Genomic DNA, 19,354 nt, shown 5'->3' with positions numbered 1-19,354 from the left:
TAATTTTGCAAACCATTAGAGGTGCTAGCTACTAATGTAGGGGCTGGTAACTTTCATTGCCAGTAGCTATTAGGTTCTTTAGGTGTGAGGAGATGTTGGTCTGGGCTAATATGGTAGGCAGTAACTAGTGGCAGCTGGTAAAATAGGCCCCATGTAAAAGCTAATCTGGGCCCCTCCACGAGGGGCTCCAACATATAAGGGAGATGAACAGATGATCTCTCTGCACATTGTACGGAGTTAGGCAGGCCATGAAGTCATTCTCAGAAGTATGGTCCCTGGTTCTTATAAGCATTATCTTAGCCAATTTTAATGACATTCATTTTCACATAAAACTAAGGCCTACTTGAAACCTACTGAGTTATTGAGGGTTATGAGGTTCTGATATTCATAAACTAAAATTAGTGATTTGTTAGAATTTAGTGAGGACTAATGCAGTGTTCTTCTAGGAAGATAGGATGCATGCAAAGCTATAGCATATGCGCATAAATGGTTGGCAGAAATTCCCACAATTTTCAGGAAGGACACATTTTGTTCTCATTGCTTCATCAGTATTCTTTTAGGTTGGTTATGGTTTTCCAAAGTTGCTGTTCTTCCATTCCATGCTCAATTAAGCTTCAATAGGGGTTTTGATTAACTAACAACATGCAGTACTATATGTTTGCATCAATAGTGTTTTAGCATGGAATTTTACAATATTTAGACTTCAGAATATGTACACATTGTTCAAATAAATAAGTCATACTAGAATTGCAAAAATAGATGCATACATAATCTCCCCCAACTTTCCCATTGAGTGGCACTTCATTGTTATCCCCAACTCTTTTTCCATTGGGAAATGAGAATGAGTATATAGGAAAGCAAGTATAAGGTGTAGATTGTTCTAGAGTTTTCTCTACTGTCTAAAGCTGTCATTGGCAAAAACTGTTTGAGACCAACAGTTCTGTTCCTATTACCTGCTATTAATAAATGCCAGAGCTTTCTCTTTTTTTGAACAAAACAGCAATCTAAATTATACAGGGTAAATTTGACAAATACTATGATCTATTAATATTAAAATATCCATCTGTTTACATTTCTTCTCTAGAGTATAAGATTGCTAATCTGAGAAGCAAGACACTGATGGCATTCAGACAACAGAACTTTTCTAAAAGGATTGTTTTAATGGTCAACCGTTAAAAAAAAATCAACCCGATGAAGTGATGTAAGAATTATTTGCTGTAGTAGTAGTTAGAAGTGACAGCATGATCTACTTAGGATATAAATGATGGCTTAATTTTTCTGAGTAACTACTGTTTCAAAGTGTTAAATTGAAATTTTATATCTGTGCATATGTTACATGAATATATAAAATGTATATGAATATTAAGCTTATAATAGATAAAATGGTAAAATGTCTCTTTTTTTTCTTTCATCATGCACTTTAGGATACCTAAACTCCAGAAAATTCTTTGGTCTTTTAAAGATTAAGCCACAGAAATTTAGCATGAGTGATTGCTCACTGTTCTGTGTAATCTGAGTTTACAGGTGTTTTTTTTTTTTTTTTTTTACAGGTGTTTTTTCAGTTATGAGGATGGACCTTAAAAGATGCCGTTGATAGGCTGATTGGTCTAAAACTGGCAGAGGTGTGTTTGGCCCATGCAATTTTTAAAAAGGAATTGAATTAATTCTTAATATTGAAAAACTGGGAAATTTACATAAAAGTCCAGATGTGAGGTTTCTCTTGGGAAAAAAATAAAAAAGAGGAATGCTTTTGCCACTGGGCCTTTATTCACTACTTAGGCAGAGTGGTGAATTAGCTGGCCCATTAGCTGGGTACCTGTTATTCCCTGACACTGATACTGAGGACCAACTGCCATTTACTATCATGCTAGTGCTGTATGTTTTTTTATACTCACGTGCTTCACTCATTTACTTCTTGGCCTCTGTAGGCATTTGAGTGTAGGATATCTGAGTTAACTTACAGAGACCTTGGGATATTTATGGAATTTCACCTACTGTATTATCATGTAGGCTCAGTCCCATATAAAAGTGGGAGGGGGGGTACCAATTTCAGAATGCTACCCCTATATTTTTAAGAAAAATCCAACTACAGTTGATTTCTATTCAAGTATAATTTCATTTGTTAGCTAATGTTATCGTGTTCATTTAAAAAAACACTGCCTTAAACATTTTTCCAGTTATGTTCTGTGGAACTCCAGAAAATGGTGACTGGAAAATAAATGCCTCTCTAGTCAATTAAGTTAGGGAAGCACTGAGCAGTAGTGTCTCCTCTTGATTCTTAACGCATAGAAGTGTATAGAAGGCTCTGAGAAGTCCTGGAGCAACTTTATTTAATGGTTAATCAAATAAACAAACTTATTTGGCAGAGGAAGATTTCTTTCTCTGAAAAATTATTCACTGAAAAATATTCACTTGGAAAATGCCTCATCCATCCCTCCATTCATTCATTCAACAAATAGATATTGAATACCCACTATGTGCTAGATTCTGTAAATAAGACAGAGATGGCCATGACCAATTTTTACATTATATGAGCCCCTCACTTCTCATAAGGGCTATTTCAGGCATTAACTGCACTATTTTTTGTTTTGCCAGTAACAGTAACTTTGTTAATGGAGAGAAAGAAAAAGTTGAAAGAAACATTGATAAGGTCTTCCCTGGTGGTGCAGTGGTTAAGAATCTGCCTGCCAATGCAAGGGACACGGGTTCAAGCCCAGGCCTGGGAAGATCCCACATGCCGCAGAGCAACTAAGCCTGTGCACCACAACTATTGAGCCTGTGCTCTAGAGCCCGCAAGCCACAACCACTGAGCCCACGTGCCACAACTACTGAAGCCTGTGCACCTAGAGCCCGTGCTCTGCAACAAGAGAAGCCAACGCAATGAGAAGCCCGCACACAGCAACGCAAGAGTAGCCCCTGCTCGCCACAACTAGAGAAAGCCTGCGCACAGCACCACAGACCCAACACAGCCAAAAATAAATAAATAAATAAATAAATTTATAAAAAAACAAAAAAGCACATACTATAAAAACACTGACAAAACTGGCTAGATATGGGGAATTATATAGAAGACTGAATGGGGAAATCGCAGTGCCTTGAAAGAGGCAATAAACTTGAGCAAGCTTTGGGGAAAAGAAATCTTATTTGGGGCATATGTATCAATTAGGATGCTTTGAGCTATGAATAATAGAAAATTCAACCAAAGAGACATATAATAAGGAAAATTATTCTCTCCTTTATTGAGAAATTCAGGGTTAGAATGATTCCAAGGTTGTTTAACTCAGTAGCTTGACATCAGTGATTAAGGTCCTTTCTACATTTCCTCTCATGTGCAGTGAGCTGGTCTTTCTCCTCAAGCTTGCCCCTCCATAGTCACAAATTGCTGCCACAGCTCCAAGCATCACATCCTTACAAAATAATAATAATAGCTAAAATTTACTTCACACTTTTATTTATTTATTTATTTGGCTGCATTGGGTCTTCATTGCTGCGTGCCGGCTTTCTCTAATTGCAGTGAGCGGGGGCTACTCTTGCGTTGCTGTGTACGGGCTTCTCATTGCGTTGGCTTCTCTTGTTGTGGAGCATGGGCTGTAGGCACACAGGCTTCAGTAGTTGTGGCTCGCGGGCTCTAGAGTGCAGGCTCAGTAGTTGTGGTGCACGGGCTTAGTTGCTCCACGGCATGTGGGATCATCCTGGACCAGGGCTCGAACCCACGTCCCCTGCATTGGCAGGCAGATTCTTAACCACTGTGCCACCAGGGAAGTCCCTACTTCACACTTTTGATAGGCCAGATACTGTTCTAAACACTTTACGTATATTAATTCCTTTGTTCCTTACAACAACCCTGTGAATTGGTTCTATCATCCTATTTTACAGATAAGAAAATTGAGGTGTGGAAGTTATGTAACTTGTTCAGAGTTACCTAGCTAGTGAGTGGCATCACTGAGATACAACTGCAGGCAGTTTGGCTCCAACAAAAGAAGAGCATGCCTTTTTCACGGTCCCTTATAAGAGTACCCCCCTCCCCCCCCCACCCCGTTTCCTGCCTCTTGCCCCTCAAGTGTCACTAGCTAGCCTAATTTGCATCACATGCACATTCCTAAACCAAATCACCCTAAGGGGAATGAAATTATCATAGATAGTTTAGACTAACCAAGATTAATCTCTGGGGCTGGAGGGTAACTAAACCTCCCCCTATACATCAACTAAGTGAGGTTCATCAAAGGAAGGGGCTTGTGTTCCACATTTGGGGCTCAGATTCACTGAGGCAGTAGCCGGAGTCACAAGAATGGGACAAATTTCTGAGGAAGATGGTATAGAAATCAGAGGGCTAAAAACTGAAACTTGAGGGGAAGGATGGTTGAAGCAATATAGTCCAAATGTTGAGAACTGTTTAAGCTATGTGGTAGGTACATGGGGTTCGTTACATAATATCACTGTCTATTTTTGTGTGTGTCTGAAAATTTCCCTAATGAAAATTTTTGAGAGACAAAGCAAAACAAAAACCAACCATGGAGACTCTGGAAACTCTCACTCGGAAGGGACTTCCTGTCCTTGCTTCCCCAGCCCCTCTGCGGCCTTGTACCTTCCTTAACCCTTGTCTAAGGTTTGAACCCACTCTGGGACTTTGAGACAAGTTCTGGTCCCAGGCAGGGAAAATATAAGAAGCCCTAGTTTGGCCTCTCACTGGTTCGGTTTCCATTCATTTCTGCTGCTGATCTCCTCTGGCTATTCTCGGATTCTCTGGCTTCCTCTCCTGTCACCATTTCTACTTGGCCTCAGAGCCTGAATTTCTCAACCCTGATCTTCAATCTTTCTGTGGCCAGGTCCTGATAAGATACCTGCCTCTGGACCAGTTATCTAACTGCTGGGGTCTCTGCTGTTTTCCAGAAACATAAGGCCTTTATCTAAAGGACATTAAACGTGGGCCTTATTATGAAACATTTTAAACTAACAGCATTCAAGTCCGGCATGTCCCTTTCATCATGAATTTTTCATTTGAGAGTTTTCTTACAACTACATCCCTCCATACTTGTTGCTAATGTAACCAACCTGTGACTTTACTCCTGTGCTCATCACCTTGATGACTGCTTCATCCTCAAAGTCTGCTTAGATTCTCAAGATCAGCACTCATATCCAGCTTTAATAGCAGGAGATAAAGAGCTTTCAGACAAGGTAAACAGGAAAGGAGTACTTGCAGGTGTGGAAGAAAAATAAGGGAAAAGTAGCCCAATGTTTCCCTTTAGGTTTCTGAAACATGAGCAAACTACCAGATTGCATAAGCAAATGGAAGTGCTACCAAGAAGCAAAAGATGAAAAGTTGGCAGAAATGTACAGTTTACTGTAAAAAAGAAAACAAAATATAACAAAGCAAATGAATAATGTAAATGAGTTTGGGCATAAATGCTCAACATAAATGCCTGATAGTAGTTTTCTATAGCCAAGCATGTTTAAACATTTTGTAGTTTTGCAGAATTTATATCGCTGGGCTCCAAGTGAAAAGTGTTTCTGATAACACCCCCTGTGTTGTAACCATAATCTCAATGATCTCTTATGCATGACACTCACTTTAAAACACAGAGGCGCAGCTAGCTCTGAGGCAGCCAGCTTTGGCCTCCAAGGCTGTGGGGATTGCATGCAGGATGGCGAGAGCTTGATCAACTTCCTCTCTTCAGAGGAGGCAGGGTAGGGCCGGCCCAGCCTTGGCAGAGTGGCACTGAGGAAGGGGAAATCATCCAGTGAACCACTCGAGATACCCCGAATTCAATTCAATAAGTGATTATTGAGCAGCCACTGTGTACAATGTACAACAAAAGAAATAACGTCTTTGCTGAAATGGAGATTACTGTCTCAGCAGGGGTTATTACTCCTCAGAGTTTTTTTGTTTTTTGTTTTTTTTTGCAAAGGGTTCCTTTGGTGAATCCTGTGGATCCCTTCCCAGGATAATGTTTTAAAATACATAAAACAAAGTTCATAAGATTTCAAAGGAAACCAATTATATTGAAATAGTCATCAAACTATTAAAGAAGCAAATTTGTGATACAGTAATATATATGTTTCTTTATGAATAAATAACAAGATCTAGTGGTGAGTCTAATAATTCCTGTAATTTCAAAATAGTGTTGATTGTAAATATTTCGAGAGCTCTGTAACAACTCTAATGTGATATAAAGAGATCAGCAATCTATGATGATGATAAAGTCACAGTACGGTTACTGCTACTGTGGTTTGTTGTCTACATTCATAAGAAAGAAAGGCTAAATTTCAGTTAGAGGTTAATAAAAATAAATGTGTAACTTTTTTCCCCTCCAAATTCATAAACTTGTGAATTCAATCCCCTTGGACTCTGTGGACCTCAGGTTAAGAACTTCTCACTGGGGATGTGTGTGTATGTGTGTGTGTGCACACATGTGCTCATACACGTGTCCTTCAGACAGGGTAGCATGTTGGAATAATAAATTACCTAAATAATTAAAATGTGAGGTAGAATAGGATAAGTGCTGTAGGATTGCAGCAGCAAAGTGCTACAGGGATTCAATAGGGAGAGGAAATCTGAAAAGGCTTCAAAATAGGTAAAGGGGAAGAAAAGAGAGTGGAGAGAAGGGAGGCAGGCATATTAGCTTCTGGGTCATCCTTTTCTTCCCATCCTCCTACTCCTCAGCTCATTAAACTGACTAACACTGGCTTACTGTTGGAGCTAGCCCTAGGTGGAGTATGATTTAGAGCAGTTCTCAAACAGTCTGATGTCAGTATCCCTTTGCACTCTTATAAACTATTGAGTACCCAAAGAGCTTTTGTCTGTGTGGGTTATATCGATAAATATTTATTATACTAGAAATTAAAACTGAGAAATTTAAAAATATTTATCAATTTATAGTATATGTTACAGAAATAGCATTTTTTGGTGACACATCACTATTTTCTATAATAATAACAAAAATATTAGTGAGGAAGGAGACATTGTCTTATATTTTTGCCACTCTCTTTAAACTCTGGCTTAATAAAAGACAGTTGGAGGGGCTTCCCTGGTGGCACCATGGATAAGAATCCGCCTGCCAATGCAGGGGACACAGGTTCGATCCCTGGTCCGGGAAGATCCCACATGCTGCGGAGCAACTCAGCCCATGCGCCACAACTACTGAGCCTGCACTCTAGAGCCCGTGAGCCACAACTACTAAAGTCCGCCTGCCTAGAGCCCGTGCTCCGCAACAAGAGAAGCCACTGCAACGAGAAGCTCGTGCACCACAACGAAGAGTAGCCGCCGCTTGCTGCAACTAGAGAAAGCCCACATGCAGCAACAAAGACCCAACACAGCCAAAAAAAAAAAAAAAAATCCCAGTTAAAAAAAAGAAAAAAGACAGTTGGAATCTGTATTTGCTTTTGCATTCAGTATGTTGCAACAGCACATGTTATATAGCCCCTGGAAAGCTCCACTGTATTCTTGTGAAAGAACAGGAGTGAAACAGGCAAAGAATGTCTTAATATCATTGTGAAAATAGTTTTGACCTTGTAGACCCTCAGGGGTCCTCAGACCATACTTTGAGATCTTTGATTTAGGGATTTCTTCTAAAATTTTTCTTCTTTGTTTTATGATTTGAATTTTCTTCAGCTACGGAAAAAGACGAATTCTATAATTAGAAATAAATGATATGTGTGTGCTTGTTGTCTTCAAATATATGTGTGTTGGATATCTCTTGGTGTCCCTCTAGACATCCAGCTGTCCCTCCATTTCTCCATCTTGTTCTGTGACCTATATGGATAGCATCAACAGGCTCCAGTTGGGTTTGGCCAATGGGTAGCACCTGTGGGAGATCAAAGGGAGGGAGGAGAGTGAGGCTGGGGTATTTATCCCCTACTTGAGGAGGGCTTACTTTGTCCTTCACCACAAGTCAGAGTTCTTGTCACGGAACCCTCTGCATACAACGCTCTCCAGGTACAGGTTTCTGGAAGCCCTTCCTACTCTCATCCCTTCAGGAATAGAGATGATACCATGCTTCCCTATTACTAGCCTGAGGGGATTAGACTTCATGATTTATCTCTACCCTGCCTGCATCTTTAAAAATAGTCCCATTATTACACTCTCCTCAAAATTCCTAATTTGGTTGCACCATCTGTTTCTTGCCAGACTCTGATTAATGCAACCTTTGAGCGTTACATGACCTTAGGGATAAACTTCAGTTAAAGTATCATCCATGGCACCAGATCCACTTGATCTTAATGTAAGTTAGAAAGCTGTGAAGCCCTGGTGTCTCAGAGCCTAAGGTCTTTAATGGCTTGGGAAAGAGAGAGCTAGGTGCGTTGAGGACCTACTGGTATCTGCAAAGATTTCTTGGTTTTGCCTCTGCTTGATTTTATTTTCATCTGTGCATAGATAAAACAGAAACATAGCTGCAAAACTATGGATGAAGACCAAATATATATTTCTTATTATACCACAATATCAGTTAATTAATTCCACGGGCAGCAATGCCTATCACCTACCATAGTAGCTGATTCACAGTGAACGCTTAGTAAACATTTGTAGAGTGGAGCTGGTGAAATTCTTTTTAAGTGAAGAAAACAGGTTTATTAGTGGAATATTTCCAGTGGTTAAGAAGGGAGAGGATCAATTTGCTCAAATCAGACTACTTGAAGTTTGATTCTGAAGCTCCTTGTCAGAGAATATACTCATCTGCATATAACAGGCACATAAATATGCTGAATGAATAAATGAAACTTCTTCTCTATGACATATAAAGATTCTGATTGAACTGTGACAGGCACTGTATTTGGTGCTATTATATACCATATCCCATTTAATCTTTAAAATAGCCACGTGAAGTAGGCAGCACTGGATTACCAAGTGTGGGCTTAGTGCCCCAGCAAAACTGGGGCACCCAAATTTGGAAAAAATTGATATCTGATGTCTTATTTAAAAAAGAACTTGAGAATACTATAGTCAACATTGGAAAAATTAGAACCTTTTCTACATTACGTTTAGTATTATTTCCATTTTAAATTATGTATTGGGGAGTGCTTTGTATTATTACTGAGAGTGTCAAAAGCTCTTCATCTGACTTTGGAAGATGTTATGATTCCTATTTTACAGAAGAGCAAACCAAGGCTTGTTGACTAGCTGAAGTTAGCTTAGTTACTAGCTGAAGCCACATAGCTAGTTTGTAGCAGAGCCCACTATGATGGTACTCAATGTTTCTGACACATTGTATGTTATAATGGTACACATCAATTTTGTGAATCTTCTTGGACCTTCTATATTGGTTTAGTGTTTTAATTAGATAAAGTATATAACAAAGTTAACCTAAAATCTTTTTGATCCCTGTTATATTCTCAGCACCTAGAACAGTATTCAAAACATCCTTATTTTTAGTGATTGAAAGAATGCATGATGAGCCCACCTAAATGATTGTGCTTTGTATTAATTTTGAGGTCAACCAAGGGAAAGTGAGAAGGACATCAAGCAGACCACGAAAATTCTCTGATGCCCTTTGCGGCTGCTTGGATTCTCAAGACAAGGGTCCCTAGATGTCTCAATTTTTATGATCTTTAGCTTGATTCCTGTTTTGGAAGCTGGGATCCTAGATTCCCTTACCCCTATATAAGGTGTGTCAGGCAAAGGAGTATGATTTAAAGAAACATATTCTATAAGTCATTGAAGAAATATTTCCTGAGAACTGTATGATCCCATGCTGATAATAAAGGGGACAAGGGAGAGGCAAAATCTAAATGGGCCTACTTCTTTTTCTTATTATTTGTCTTTCCAAGGTGCAGAAGTAGGGAAACTGAATTTTAGTTTACGGTGTCTTCATTACCTATGCTAGAAGGTCTCAATCTTTGGTGTTCATAAAAACCACCTTGGGGAATTGTTTAAAAATTCAACTAAGTCTTGTCCCCAGAGTCCCTGATATTATAGATGTGAGTGGACCCAGGAATCTGCACCCCAGGTGATTCTGATGCTGGTGGTCTAGCCACCATGCTGTAAGAAACACTGTCCTTACACAAACTTGAGTAGATCAAGAAATCTGAATTGCAATCAAGTCTTTTTTTCTGCCATCCTCACCATGGCTAGGACAACTGACCTATTCTTAAATTTGCCCTTCTCCCCCAAACACTGACAGCCCTTAAGCTGAACAGCACTTGTTGGATCTTAGCTTAAATTGTCTACCCAGACCAATTTACATCAAAGTGTGAATAAGGTTTAAATTCTCTTTCAGGGAATTTTCATTAAAAAAAAAATGTATCTTAAGGTACTAGAATGCCTTCATTACACTCTAGTTATTCTTTTGCTGGGGGTGGAGGAGGGGCAGATTAACCTGGCAGTACCTTTTAGTCTAATTCAGTTGCTGGAAGAATTAAGTCCACTTCCCTCATCCTCCTATTGAGTCATTCATTCTAGACTAATCCTGTATCTTTGTGAAGCCTTCCTCCGTAAACTTACTCACAGGAGATCCTTTACTTCATCGTCACCACGTTTCAGTTATAGCACCCATCATCTTATACCTAATTTATTTTTGTACTTCAGCTCTCCGTACAGTGCCTGGCAAATAGCAGGCGTTCAATAACTGTGGAGCGAACGAATGTCAAAGACTAGGCCAAGAGTTTCTAAAATCAACGTTGACTAAGAAACAAAACACGGAAATGTCAAGGGCTGAATGCCAGACAGTGCGGGCCGAGAAGGAATAAAAATAACCCCTAACAGCACAGAATCCTCCTGAAGGGATCGCCTGTCTGATTTTCTCACGTCGCTTTTTGTCCTCTCCTGACACCCCAATTTCCCGCTCTCTAACTCATTTTCTTCGCTTCTGGGGACAGGTTAGGCAGGTATCCCAGTTCAGCTGCTCTGATTGGTCGGCGATGATTTCATTGTTAGGGAGCATCCGGGCCTTTCCCCTCCCCGCAACACCTCCCCCAGAGCCGTGCCTGCCGAGGTTCCCTCTCCCGCGTGCGCCCCACCCGCTGGCTAAAGCAAAACAACCGCCTCTCCCTAGATCGCTTCTTGTCCTCGCCTGCGCCTTCCCTTCCCGTCTCGACGTCTAAGAGAGGCGTTTATATCCTCCAATGAGGGCCTAGTAGGACTTTGTTTGCCAATCAGCAGCCAACCCCCTGCAATTCCGGGTGGGACTAGGCCTCCACACCTATAATTGGACAGCCCGCTGGCTCCTTTATGGCGTTTGTTTTACGCGAGGCTTAGAGGTCAAAAATAAAGGGACACGGTCCTCACAGAACGAGAAGGCTCCGCATAGACTCTGGGTTTGACCGTTTCCGAAGACTAGCCAATCGCTTTTCGAATACTTCCCCGCCTTTTGCGCGTTCATTTAAAAAAAAGCCGGTGTGACGGACTTGGAAATTGGTTCCGTGACGGACATGTAGAGAAAGCCAATGATTGAGAGTTCGGGCCACCCTTTATACCAATAAGAAAAGACTATCGCTAGGACTCGGGCTTTGAGAGGCGGAGCGCAGGTGGGCGTTATTTGATTGACGACGGTCTCTACGTATGGTTGTTAGGGTGGGTTGGTCCCTGACGTCCGGAGGTATAGCAGAGGCGGGGCTGAATGAAGTAAAGGGTAATGAAGGGTTGGGTCTCACTCAGTGGGCGGTGTTTGATGGATAGTTGACCTTGCCAATTGAAGGTGGTCACTGATGCCCAATGGGAAATTAGGAACCCAGAGGCGGGGCATTGTGGGCGGGGAAAACTAAGGACGGCGGCACAGGGGCTGCGGGACTGGGAGGGAGGGCGGTGATTGATGGGCCGTCCAGCAAACCGGGTACAGCGAGATACCGCGCGGCGTCCCAATGGGTGGGAGCTGGGGGCGGGGCTCGCCGAGGGGCGGGGAAGGACAGGGTGCGGGGAGGGGGGGTTGCAGAAGGAGCGGAGCGGCTGCTGCTCAATGGCGGAAAAGCCGCCGGTGCTCTGACCGCTTCGTCCCCCTAGCAGTTGCGGGGGAGTTTCCTGCCGGCGCGGCTGGAGTCTCTGTTTCTCAGGGTTCGGTGGCTGGAAGATGCTCCAGAGAGACGAGGCTGCGGCGGAGGAGGTGGCGGCGGCCGAATCGGCAACGGCGCTAGGGTGGAGAGAAGGCGGCAGCGGCGGCGGCGGCGGCGTGCGGGGCCCAACGGTGTAAACAGCCCCGGAGGCGGCGGAGGCGGTGGCCAAGACCCCGAGGGGGAAGCGGCGGCTGAGCCAGGGTCGCGCCTCCGTTGGAAGCCTGGGCTGAGTGCAGCAGGGGGATTCTGCGGCGGGCGCGAGCGGACGCCCTAGACCTCGCCTCCCTCCCTCGCCCCAGGTAAGGCCGCTGGGCGCCCCGCCGCAGGGGAAACGGCTCGCGGGCACCGCCGAGGCCCCGGACCGTTTTCGGGGTGCCGCCGAGCTGCGGCCGGGACCTCTCCCCGCCTAATCCTCGCCTCTTTCCCTCGGCCGCGGAGCCCAGAGGAGCGGAACGCCGGGCCTGGCTCCTGGCTAGGCCCCTTCCCCAGCCGCCGCCTCCGCGCTCGGCCGAGGCTGGGAGAGGCTCGGGGCAGGGAATTTTAGTTTGCTCCAAAGCCTGGAAGTAAACTGCTTGTCCCTGTTCTCTGCGAGCATCTCTTTCACCTGAAAGCACTGGGGCTACTCCAGGCCGTAACTCGTCCCTTCCTGGTGCATGCCTGTTTGAAAACACTACCTTTTCCCATTTGTTTCCTCATTAGCTTCTGCCCTCCTCTGCGCTCCATTTCACTTCCTCGTTAAATCTTCTTTCTCGCTCTTCTGTCTACGCGTCTCACCACCTCCTCCCTCCTTAGCGACTTTATTTAAATCGTTTCTCTTTCTCTTAGGAGACTCCGGTCTTCTCTTCCCTGCCTTCCCCAGCAGTCCTTTTCGGATGTCATTCTTTTTACTAGTGAAGTTCTTAAATGAAACTGCTATCGTCAGTATCCCAAATCTACCAGAGGCCCATTAAGAACAGACTCACCAGCTTTAAGTGGCAGATCAGTTTTTGATTTCAGCGAGCCTAACATCCTTTTTAAGAAATTGTATTATTAAATGTAGAGTGTGGAAATAGCCCTGAAGTTATTTTTAAAATGAAGGGCTCAATGAGTGTTGGAAATAGTTATTTCATTTTTCAAGTTGCATGACCTCTAATGTCAGATTGAGCAGATTTAGAACATTTGCCCATCTTATTTGGCAGAATGCTTCTTAAGCGTTTTGATAGCGGCTCACATTCATCACTATTCAAGTTGGCTTAAAAACAACTTGAAAACTTTAGAAAAAAGACATTATGAGAACAACTAGGAAGCTGTTTTGATGAAGTCACTGTTAAATACCTTTTAAAATAGCCTCCACGTTTAATGTATCAAAGTAAAGTTGGCGGGAGTCTTGTAAAAAGGATTATTTAGGAATTTGAGTAGTCTTAAGAGTTATGTAGCTATTTTGGGAAAAACATTCTTTTTCTGTTAACAAACGTTTACAACTCCTGTGATGTGAGAATTACCGAGGTTTACTGTGGGATTAACACAGGAACTCATTTTATTTGAGCTACTGCATGGAGGTAGAAGTGGTAAATTGTTCAGGTTAGCGTAAATCAGTATGTTCTAGGAGATGGAGAAACATGCTATCAACACTGAATGTTAATAGACATTATTTCATTTACTTTCTCTGTTGTGCAATAGCAAAGTTCCTATTGTTGGCCTACTTTTAAATAGAGCATTTCTAAATAAATGGTGAGGCAAGTTATTCTAATTATTATAGTAGTCTTTTCCAAGTGTATAGCCTTTTAAAAAGATATAGTTGCAGTTTTACTATTAAAATGGTAATTTCTTTTTTTTTTTAATTTATTTTTTTAATTTATTTATTTTTGGCTGCGTTGGGTCTTTGTTGCTGCCCACGGGCTTTCTCTAGTTGCGGCGAGCGGGGGCTACACTTCGTTGCGGTGTGCAGGCTTCTCATTGCGGTGGCTTCTCGTTGCGGAGCAGGGGCTCTAGGCACGTGGGCTCAGTAGTTGTGGCTCGCGGGCTCTAGAGCTCAGGCTCAGTAGTTGTGGCACACGGGCTTAGTTGCTCCGCGGCATGTGGGATCCTCCCAGACCAGGGCTCGAACCCGTGTCCCCTGCATTGGCAGGTGGATTCTTAACCACTGTGCCACCAGGGAAGCCCTGAAATGGTAATTTCTTAAAGGAATAATTTTGTAGGCTTCTTGAATGGACAATGGGTTGTTTCAATAGAACTTTTATTTAGTATTTAGAACAGATTTTGTTAGTCAACAGATTTTCTTTCAGGGATAATCCTGATTTTTACTGTGCTTCTTACCTTCTCTCAGTGTCTTCCTTATCTTTTTTTTTTTTTTAATGGTTGTTTGTGTTTTCTCCTTTTCATTTATTTTTGCTCTCATAAAAAGTCTTACTACAGTTTCTGCAGTGTTTATGTTGCACTGTCAGCATGGAATAGTATTTTTATTTGATCTTTCATACCCATTAGTTAAGATTTCCCCAGTTTCTTGGACATTACCCTTTGGATTTGTTCATGTTGTGATTATTCTCTGAGATGTGACCATCAGAGCTTTCAACACCTGTTTTCTTATACTGGGTGTGATTTCTATAAAGACTCCAGGAACAGGTGAAAGCCTTTTCAGTTTATCTGATAGGTCAGTAAATATTAGCTTATGTTAGTAATTCACATGTAATTACCAAATACCTTAAGATTACATCATTTGAAGGAATGGTATAGTGTCTAAAATATCTGTGCTTCTAAGAACGCCTCATTCACAGGTTGACGAGGTCAGAAAAAGTGGCTGTCGTTGAAAGTTTATTTTCTTATAACGTACATTTTTTTATGGAGTTTTTTGAATTAAAATGTGACGCTGATACACTATCTCTTGATGTGACGCTGATACACTATCTCTTGGCATTCGTGGAAGAGTAGAATTTGCCATAGTATTGTTTAGCGATTGTGGAGTTTCATTGAAAACTGGCTGAGCCAGTGGTGGAAAGATTGCAAACATGTCCTTGTAGATGGATTGGTAAACATTTCTTTTATTGCACGTGCTACTGGGAGTGAATGTTCCCCCCCATACTCAGTGGTGGTAGTTACACATATTATCTACATTATATGAATATTTGTATATTATATGTAATTATTTAAAAGTATTTTTTGACATTATCTAGCATAGAAAGTAACTAAAATAGAACTCTACAGTAGTCCTTCATAAGATATTAATAAGGTGAATAAAATTAACTTATTAAAATATACATGGCATTTTACTTTTTTGTGAAATGTGCCTTTCACAGTTCACTGATTTTAAGCAAAAATTAGTAGGGAAACAACTGAAGTATCAGAGTCCTAAGAGTTAAAATTTTTTTAAGTTCCAAAATTCTAATAGGAAAATTTATTTAAGTAATACTTAGGTTAAAATTACAATGAGTGGTAAGAGAATTTTGGGGAATATGGATTTTTGATGATTTTTTCACACTCTGTGTGAATTAGGAGGATTGATTAATTGGGGATATGAGTAAGATTCCTAGAAATTGAGAAAACTCCATAAGTGTAATTTGGATTACTACCCATCTCACTATCCTGTACTCAAACTAAACAGTGAAGGTAAAATAGTGTTGATTTGGGGAATATTGATTTTTATAGTTTTTGCTTGACTGTCATAAAATTTATAAAATAACAGAGCTTGTCATCAGCTTCTAGCAGCTGATCTAACAAGTATAGGTGAAGAAAAAGATACATGGGGTTCATAATCTGTTTTTTATTCTTGTCTTTGTTGGTATACTTTACATCAAAACATTGATTTAAAATAAAATAACTTTTGATCTTTCAAACTAATTTAAGTATGCATATATCTCTGATTAGCCATTTTGGAATCTTTTTTTCAAATGAAACATTTCTAAGGTGATTTAACCTCCTTGTTTAGATTTGACTTGAGTTACACTTTTCAGCATTCTGTCTCTCTGGTTTGTCCCCAGACCAGACCACCACCATTTAGACTAACTTGAGTGATTTGATTAGGTAGTTGAATCAGTGTTATAAAAATAAGTCTTCACTGAATTCTTGATAAAGGTATAAAGCTTTCCAAAAGTGTAGTCTATCTACTGTAGTTTCATTTTTCAGATGTTATGAAGATTTTGAGATTTAGTTTCTAGTATCATCTAGCAACCTAGGAAACAGATACCATGTGGTAGTTCATACCTTTTTTTTTTTTTTTAAGTTTTCAAGTGTTTTATTTTTCCTCTTAAGTTTAATGTTAATGACAGACGTAAACATTTTGCTCTGAATTATGGTAAGCCATGACACAGAATTTCTCAAGTAAATTTTTTTTTTCTTTTACTACAGCTAACTTCTGACCACATCTACAATGTCTTAACATATGATACCCTTTGTAATAACTTATTGAAGAACCCAGTAGTTTAACAATCAATTGTAGTAGTTTAACTTGTTCATATATTTAGACATTTAACATGATTTGTAACATTTAAAGCATAGTTTGCCAATTTAATGCTTTTATGACTTAATAAGTAGTTTAATAGTAACTTGCTAAAAATGGATTCATAGTTTTCTTTTGGAGTATGTTAAAATATCAAGATTATATTTATTGGCTTTAAATTGATTTATTTCTTGAAAATTAAAGATCTTAAAGTTTAGAAACATAATGCTAGTTGGAAAACTTGTTTTGCATCCTTTTGAATAAAAGAAGATCTACTAAAACATGGTCTGAAGTTTAGATGAGAGAGGAACATTGCAAGACTTGTATTTAATATTAAGGAACTTGTTTTACTTTTAGAGATGGGACCAATTACTGGTAGTGATATAGGGAGGGTAAGACCTGTGTCTGGTATTGCTGGTGCTTTTTGTCTATGTAGAATGATCACTTCAAAATAGGCTGTGAATGAAAATGCATTTGTATGAAAGAAACATGAAAAACCTTTTCTTTCATGGAAAACTTGTCAAATGTGGTTATGTTATTAGGTATAATCAAGTTTGTTAGATAAGAAAAAAGCCAAGTGTATAGATTTTGTTTGATAGATAGTACATACCTGAGAAGAAGTAGGTTTGATACATTTGTGAAGTTCTGAAGGATTTCAAAGAACTTTTAAAAGCTTGAGGGTAATGTCACTGATTCTTAAGTATAATTGCATTTTCTTGGTGTAGGTATGTATAAGTGCACTCCTAACTTTGAAAAGGGATGGTTAATAGATGTTCTTATGAATAGGAGAATCTAGGAGTGTCCATATCACTCATGGGTGCTTAAGCTATTTTGGCAAAGAGTTTTTCTTTTTCCCTCTTCTGATTAAAGCAATCAACTCTGAGTTAAGGAACTGGTGCTATCTATTGAACACAGGTGGCCCTTCCTAGTCTCTTACAAAGAGGAAATAATTAAACTCAAAGCAACTCTAAATGATAGAATGTGTGGGGGGAGATCAAGTTTAGATATGAGAGGCTTCTTGTTACTTTTACTTCTCTAGGCTACCAACCCACTGAGAAGTAAAAAATTCAGTAGAGCTTAATAGTATTTAGTCTGTGGGCTACCCTCCTTTTACCCCCCAATTATTCTTGCGTTCACTGAGTGCCTTCTAATATGCAAGGTTCCATTCCAGGCAGGAGGCCCAACAAAATAGACAAAATCCCTGCCCTCGGAGATCTTCTGTTCCGATAACAAACTCTTCCTTAATTTACATTACAACTCTGCTCCCTTTGTGGATGACTTAATTATGAGTGGGATTTGGCATGTATGGTGTTTTCTACACTTTGCTGAGAAGCTATGATTAGAGCTTTACTATTTTTGACAAGAGAGAGGGAAGAAGAGTTTTTCTGTAACTGGACAAAAACTGGAATATGAAAAGAGGAAGTAGGAAGGGGGAAATATTGTTGTACCTAAGATTAAAATGTGAGCCAAAGGTAAAAAAAGAAATCCCTACATTAGGCATGAGGGAAGCTGGGGGAAACACCATGTACTGTCGAACCTTGGATAGAGGAGTTCTTGGACAGGAGAATGGGAGAAAAGATGGGATAATGGGAGGAGGGTAAACAGGACTTTTAACAAGTGTGGTTTAAATAACTTGGGATGCACCTATAAAATATATGTTATTATTTGTGTTTGGAAAAGACCCTGTTGTTTCTCTTCTTTTGCGAATACAGCTGAAAGATTAATGGTTGGCCAGTAGTGTCTGAAATACTGTCACTGATTTGTGACTGCTATTCTGTCTCTAGTTATAAGACAATTCTCTTGAAGATAGCTGATGGAGTCAATCTGTCTCTTAGGTTTATTGTGCTCATAGTGATCTGTATATAGCCACTGCTTCCCTTAATTCCGTAGTTGCGGTATATTACTTGAAGTTGTGTCTTTGTCTTCCTGCATTGTAAGTTTCTGCATGAGGATGTCCTCTTGCACTTAGAGATGAAGTAGGTGCTTAGTTTTCTACTTTCTGTTCTTTAGCTTTACTAGTGATGATCCAGTTTGGTAAAGATGGCTCTTCTTGAGTTTACACAAACATTGCACACTTTTAAGATAAGCATGAGAGATCTTTGATGTTTGTTTTTGTTTTAATGCATAATGGTCTTTTGCTTTCATTAGTGAGTCATTGAGTCAGAGTTTCATGTGATCTTGCTGCAGTGAATTGAGATTGATTTTTTTATTTTAAAGCAAATCAACTTGTGTTTATTTCAGTGCCCCAATATAAAAATGAACACTAGTTCCATTCATGACCTAAGAGACCTCCTTTATAGCACTCAAATAAGCCTTCAAATTTCTAGTTTCACTTTTAATGTATTTATCACTTTTATCAAAACTCTGATGTGCAAAAGAACTTGAACTTTTGAATATATTAAATTTAGTACTGTAATTCAGACCAGGTTCATTAAGCTGTTCAACATTTGGGCATCTTTGAGTGCCTGTATTTTAGATGGAAAAACAAAACAAAAACAACCTTACTTGATTTCTTAAATTATCTCTTATAATTGGGTTTGTTTATATGATTCAGAATTTAATTAAAGCTTTGGTGGTTCTAGGTCCTAAATGTAAGGAAACTGAGTTTAACTTCTTTATGTTCAGCTGTTCTGGAGTGTTTTGAATCAAAATGTGAAAGTGAAATGGTAACTTTTAGCTCAGTACATAATAGAGTTCAGTTATACTTTCATTTTGTTTTCGTTTTATAAAATCTAACTCTAGTTCATAAGGGAAGTAGAGGCTTATAAGGATTAAGTGATGATTTAGGATGTTATTGCTCTTATCTTACATCTTGAGTCTTTTTCTCAGAGATAGGTTTGTATTTTAGTTCAGGTTATTTGCTGTTGTACTTTTGATTTGTGTTGCTTTTTCTGCCTCTGTCTTTGCTTACTTGATTCTTATTTAAGTATAGGGTGGCTACCAGGTCTGGAAACACAGATGCAT

General features: G+C 40.0%; 1 protein-coding gene across 4 annotated transcripts in view; it reads left to right on the top strand.

Annotated features, from left to right (window-relative positions):
• The first annotated feature begins 11,849 nt into the window (after positions 1 to 11,849).
• The window catches only part of PPM1B (protein phosphatase, Mg2+/Mn2+ dependent 1B), an 81,066-nt gene continuing 73,561 nt past the window's right edge, over positions 11,850 to 19,354 (top strand). For all 4 annotated transcript variants that reach the window (XM_059943448.1, XM_059943450.1, XM_059943449.1 and 1 more), the window contains exon 1: positions 11,850 to 12,278. The gene's annotated coding sequence lies outside the window, so the exon portion shown is untranslated. The remainder of the gene's footprint in view (positions 12,279 to 19,354) is intronic.

This window comes from Balaenoptera ricei, chromosome 13 (assembly GCF_028023285.1).
Source record: "Balaenoptera ricei isolate mBalRic1 chromosome 13, mBalRic1.hap2, whole genome shotgun sequence".
Taxonomy (NCBI): domain Eukaryota; kingdom Metazoa; phylum Chordata; class Mammalia; order Artiodactyla; family Balaenopteridae; genus Balaenoptera; species Balaenoptera ricei.
Note: the sequence above shows the minus strand (reverse complement) of the source record. Positions and strands in the feature narration are given on the sequence as shown.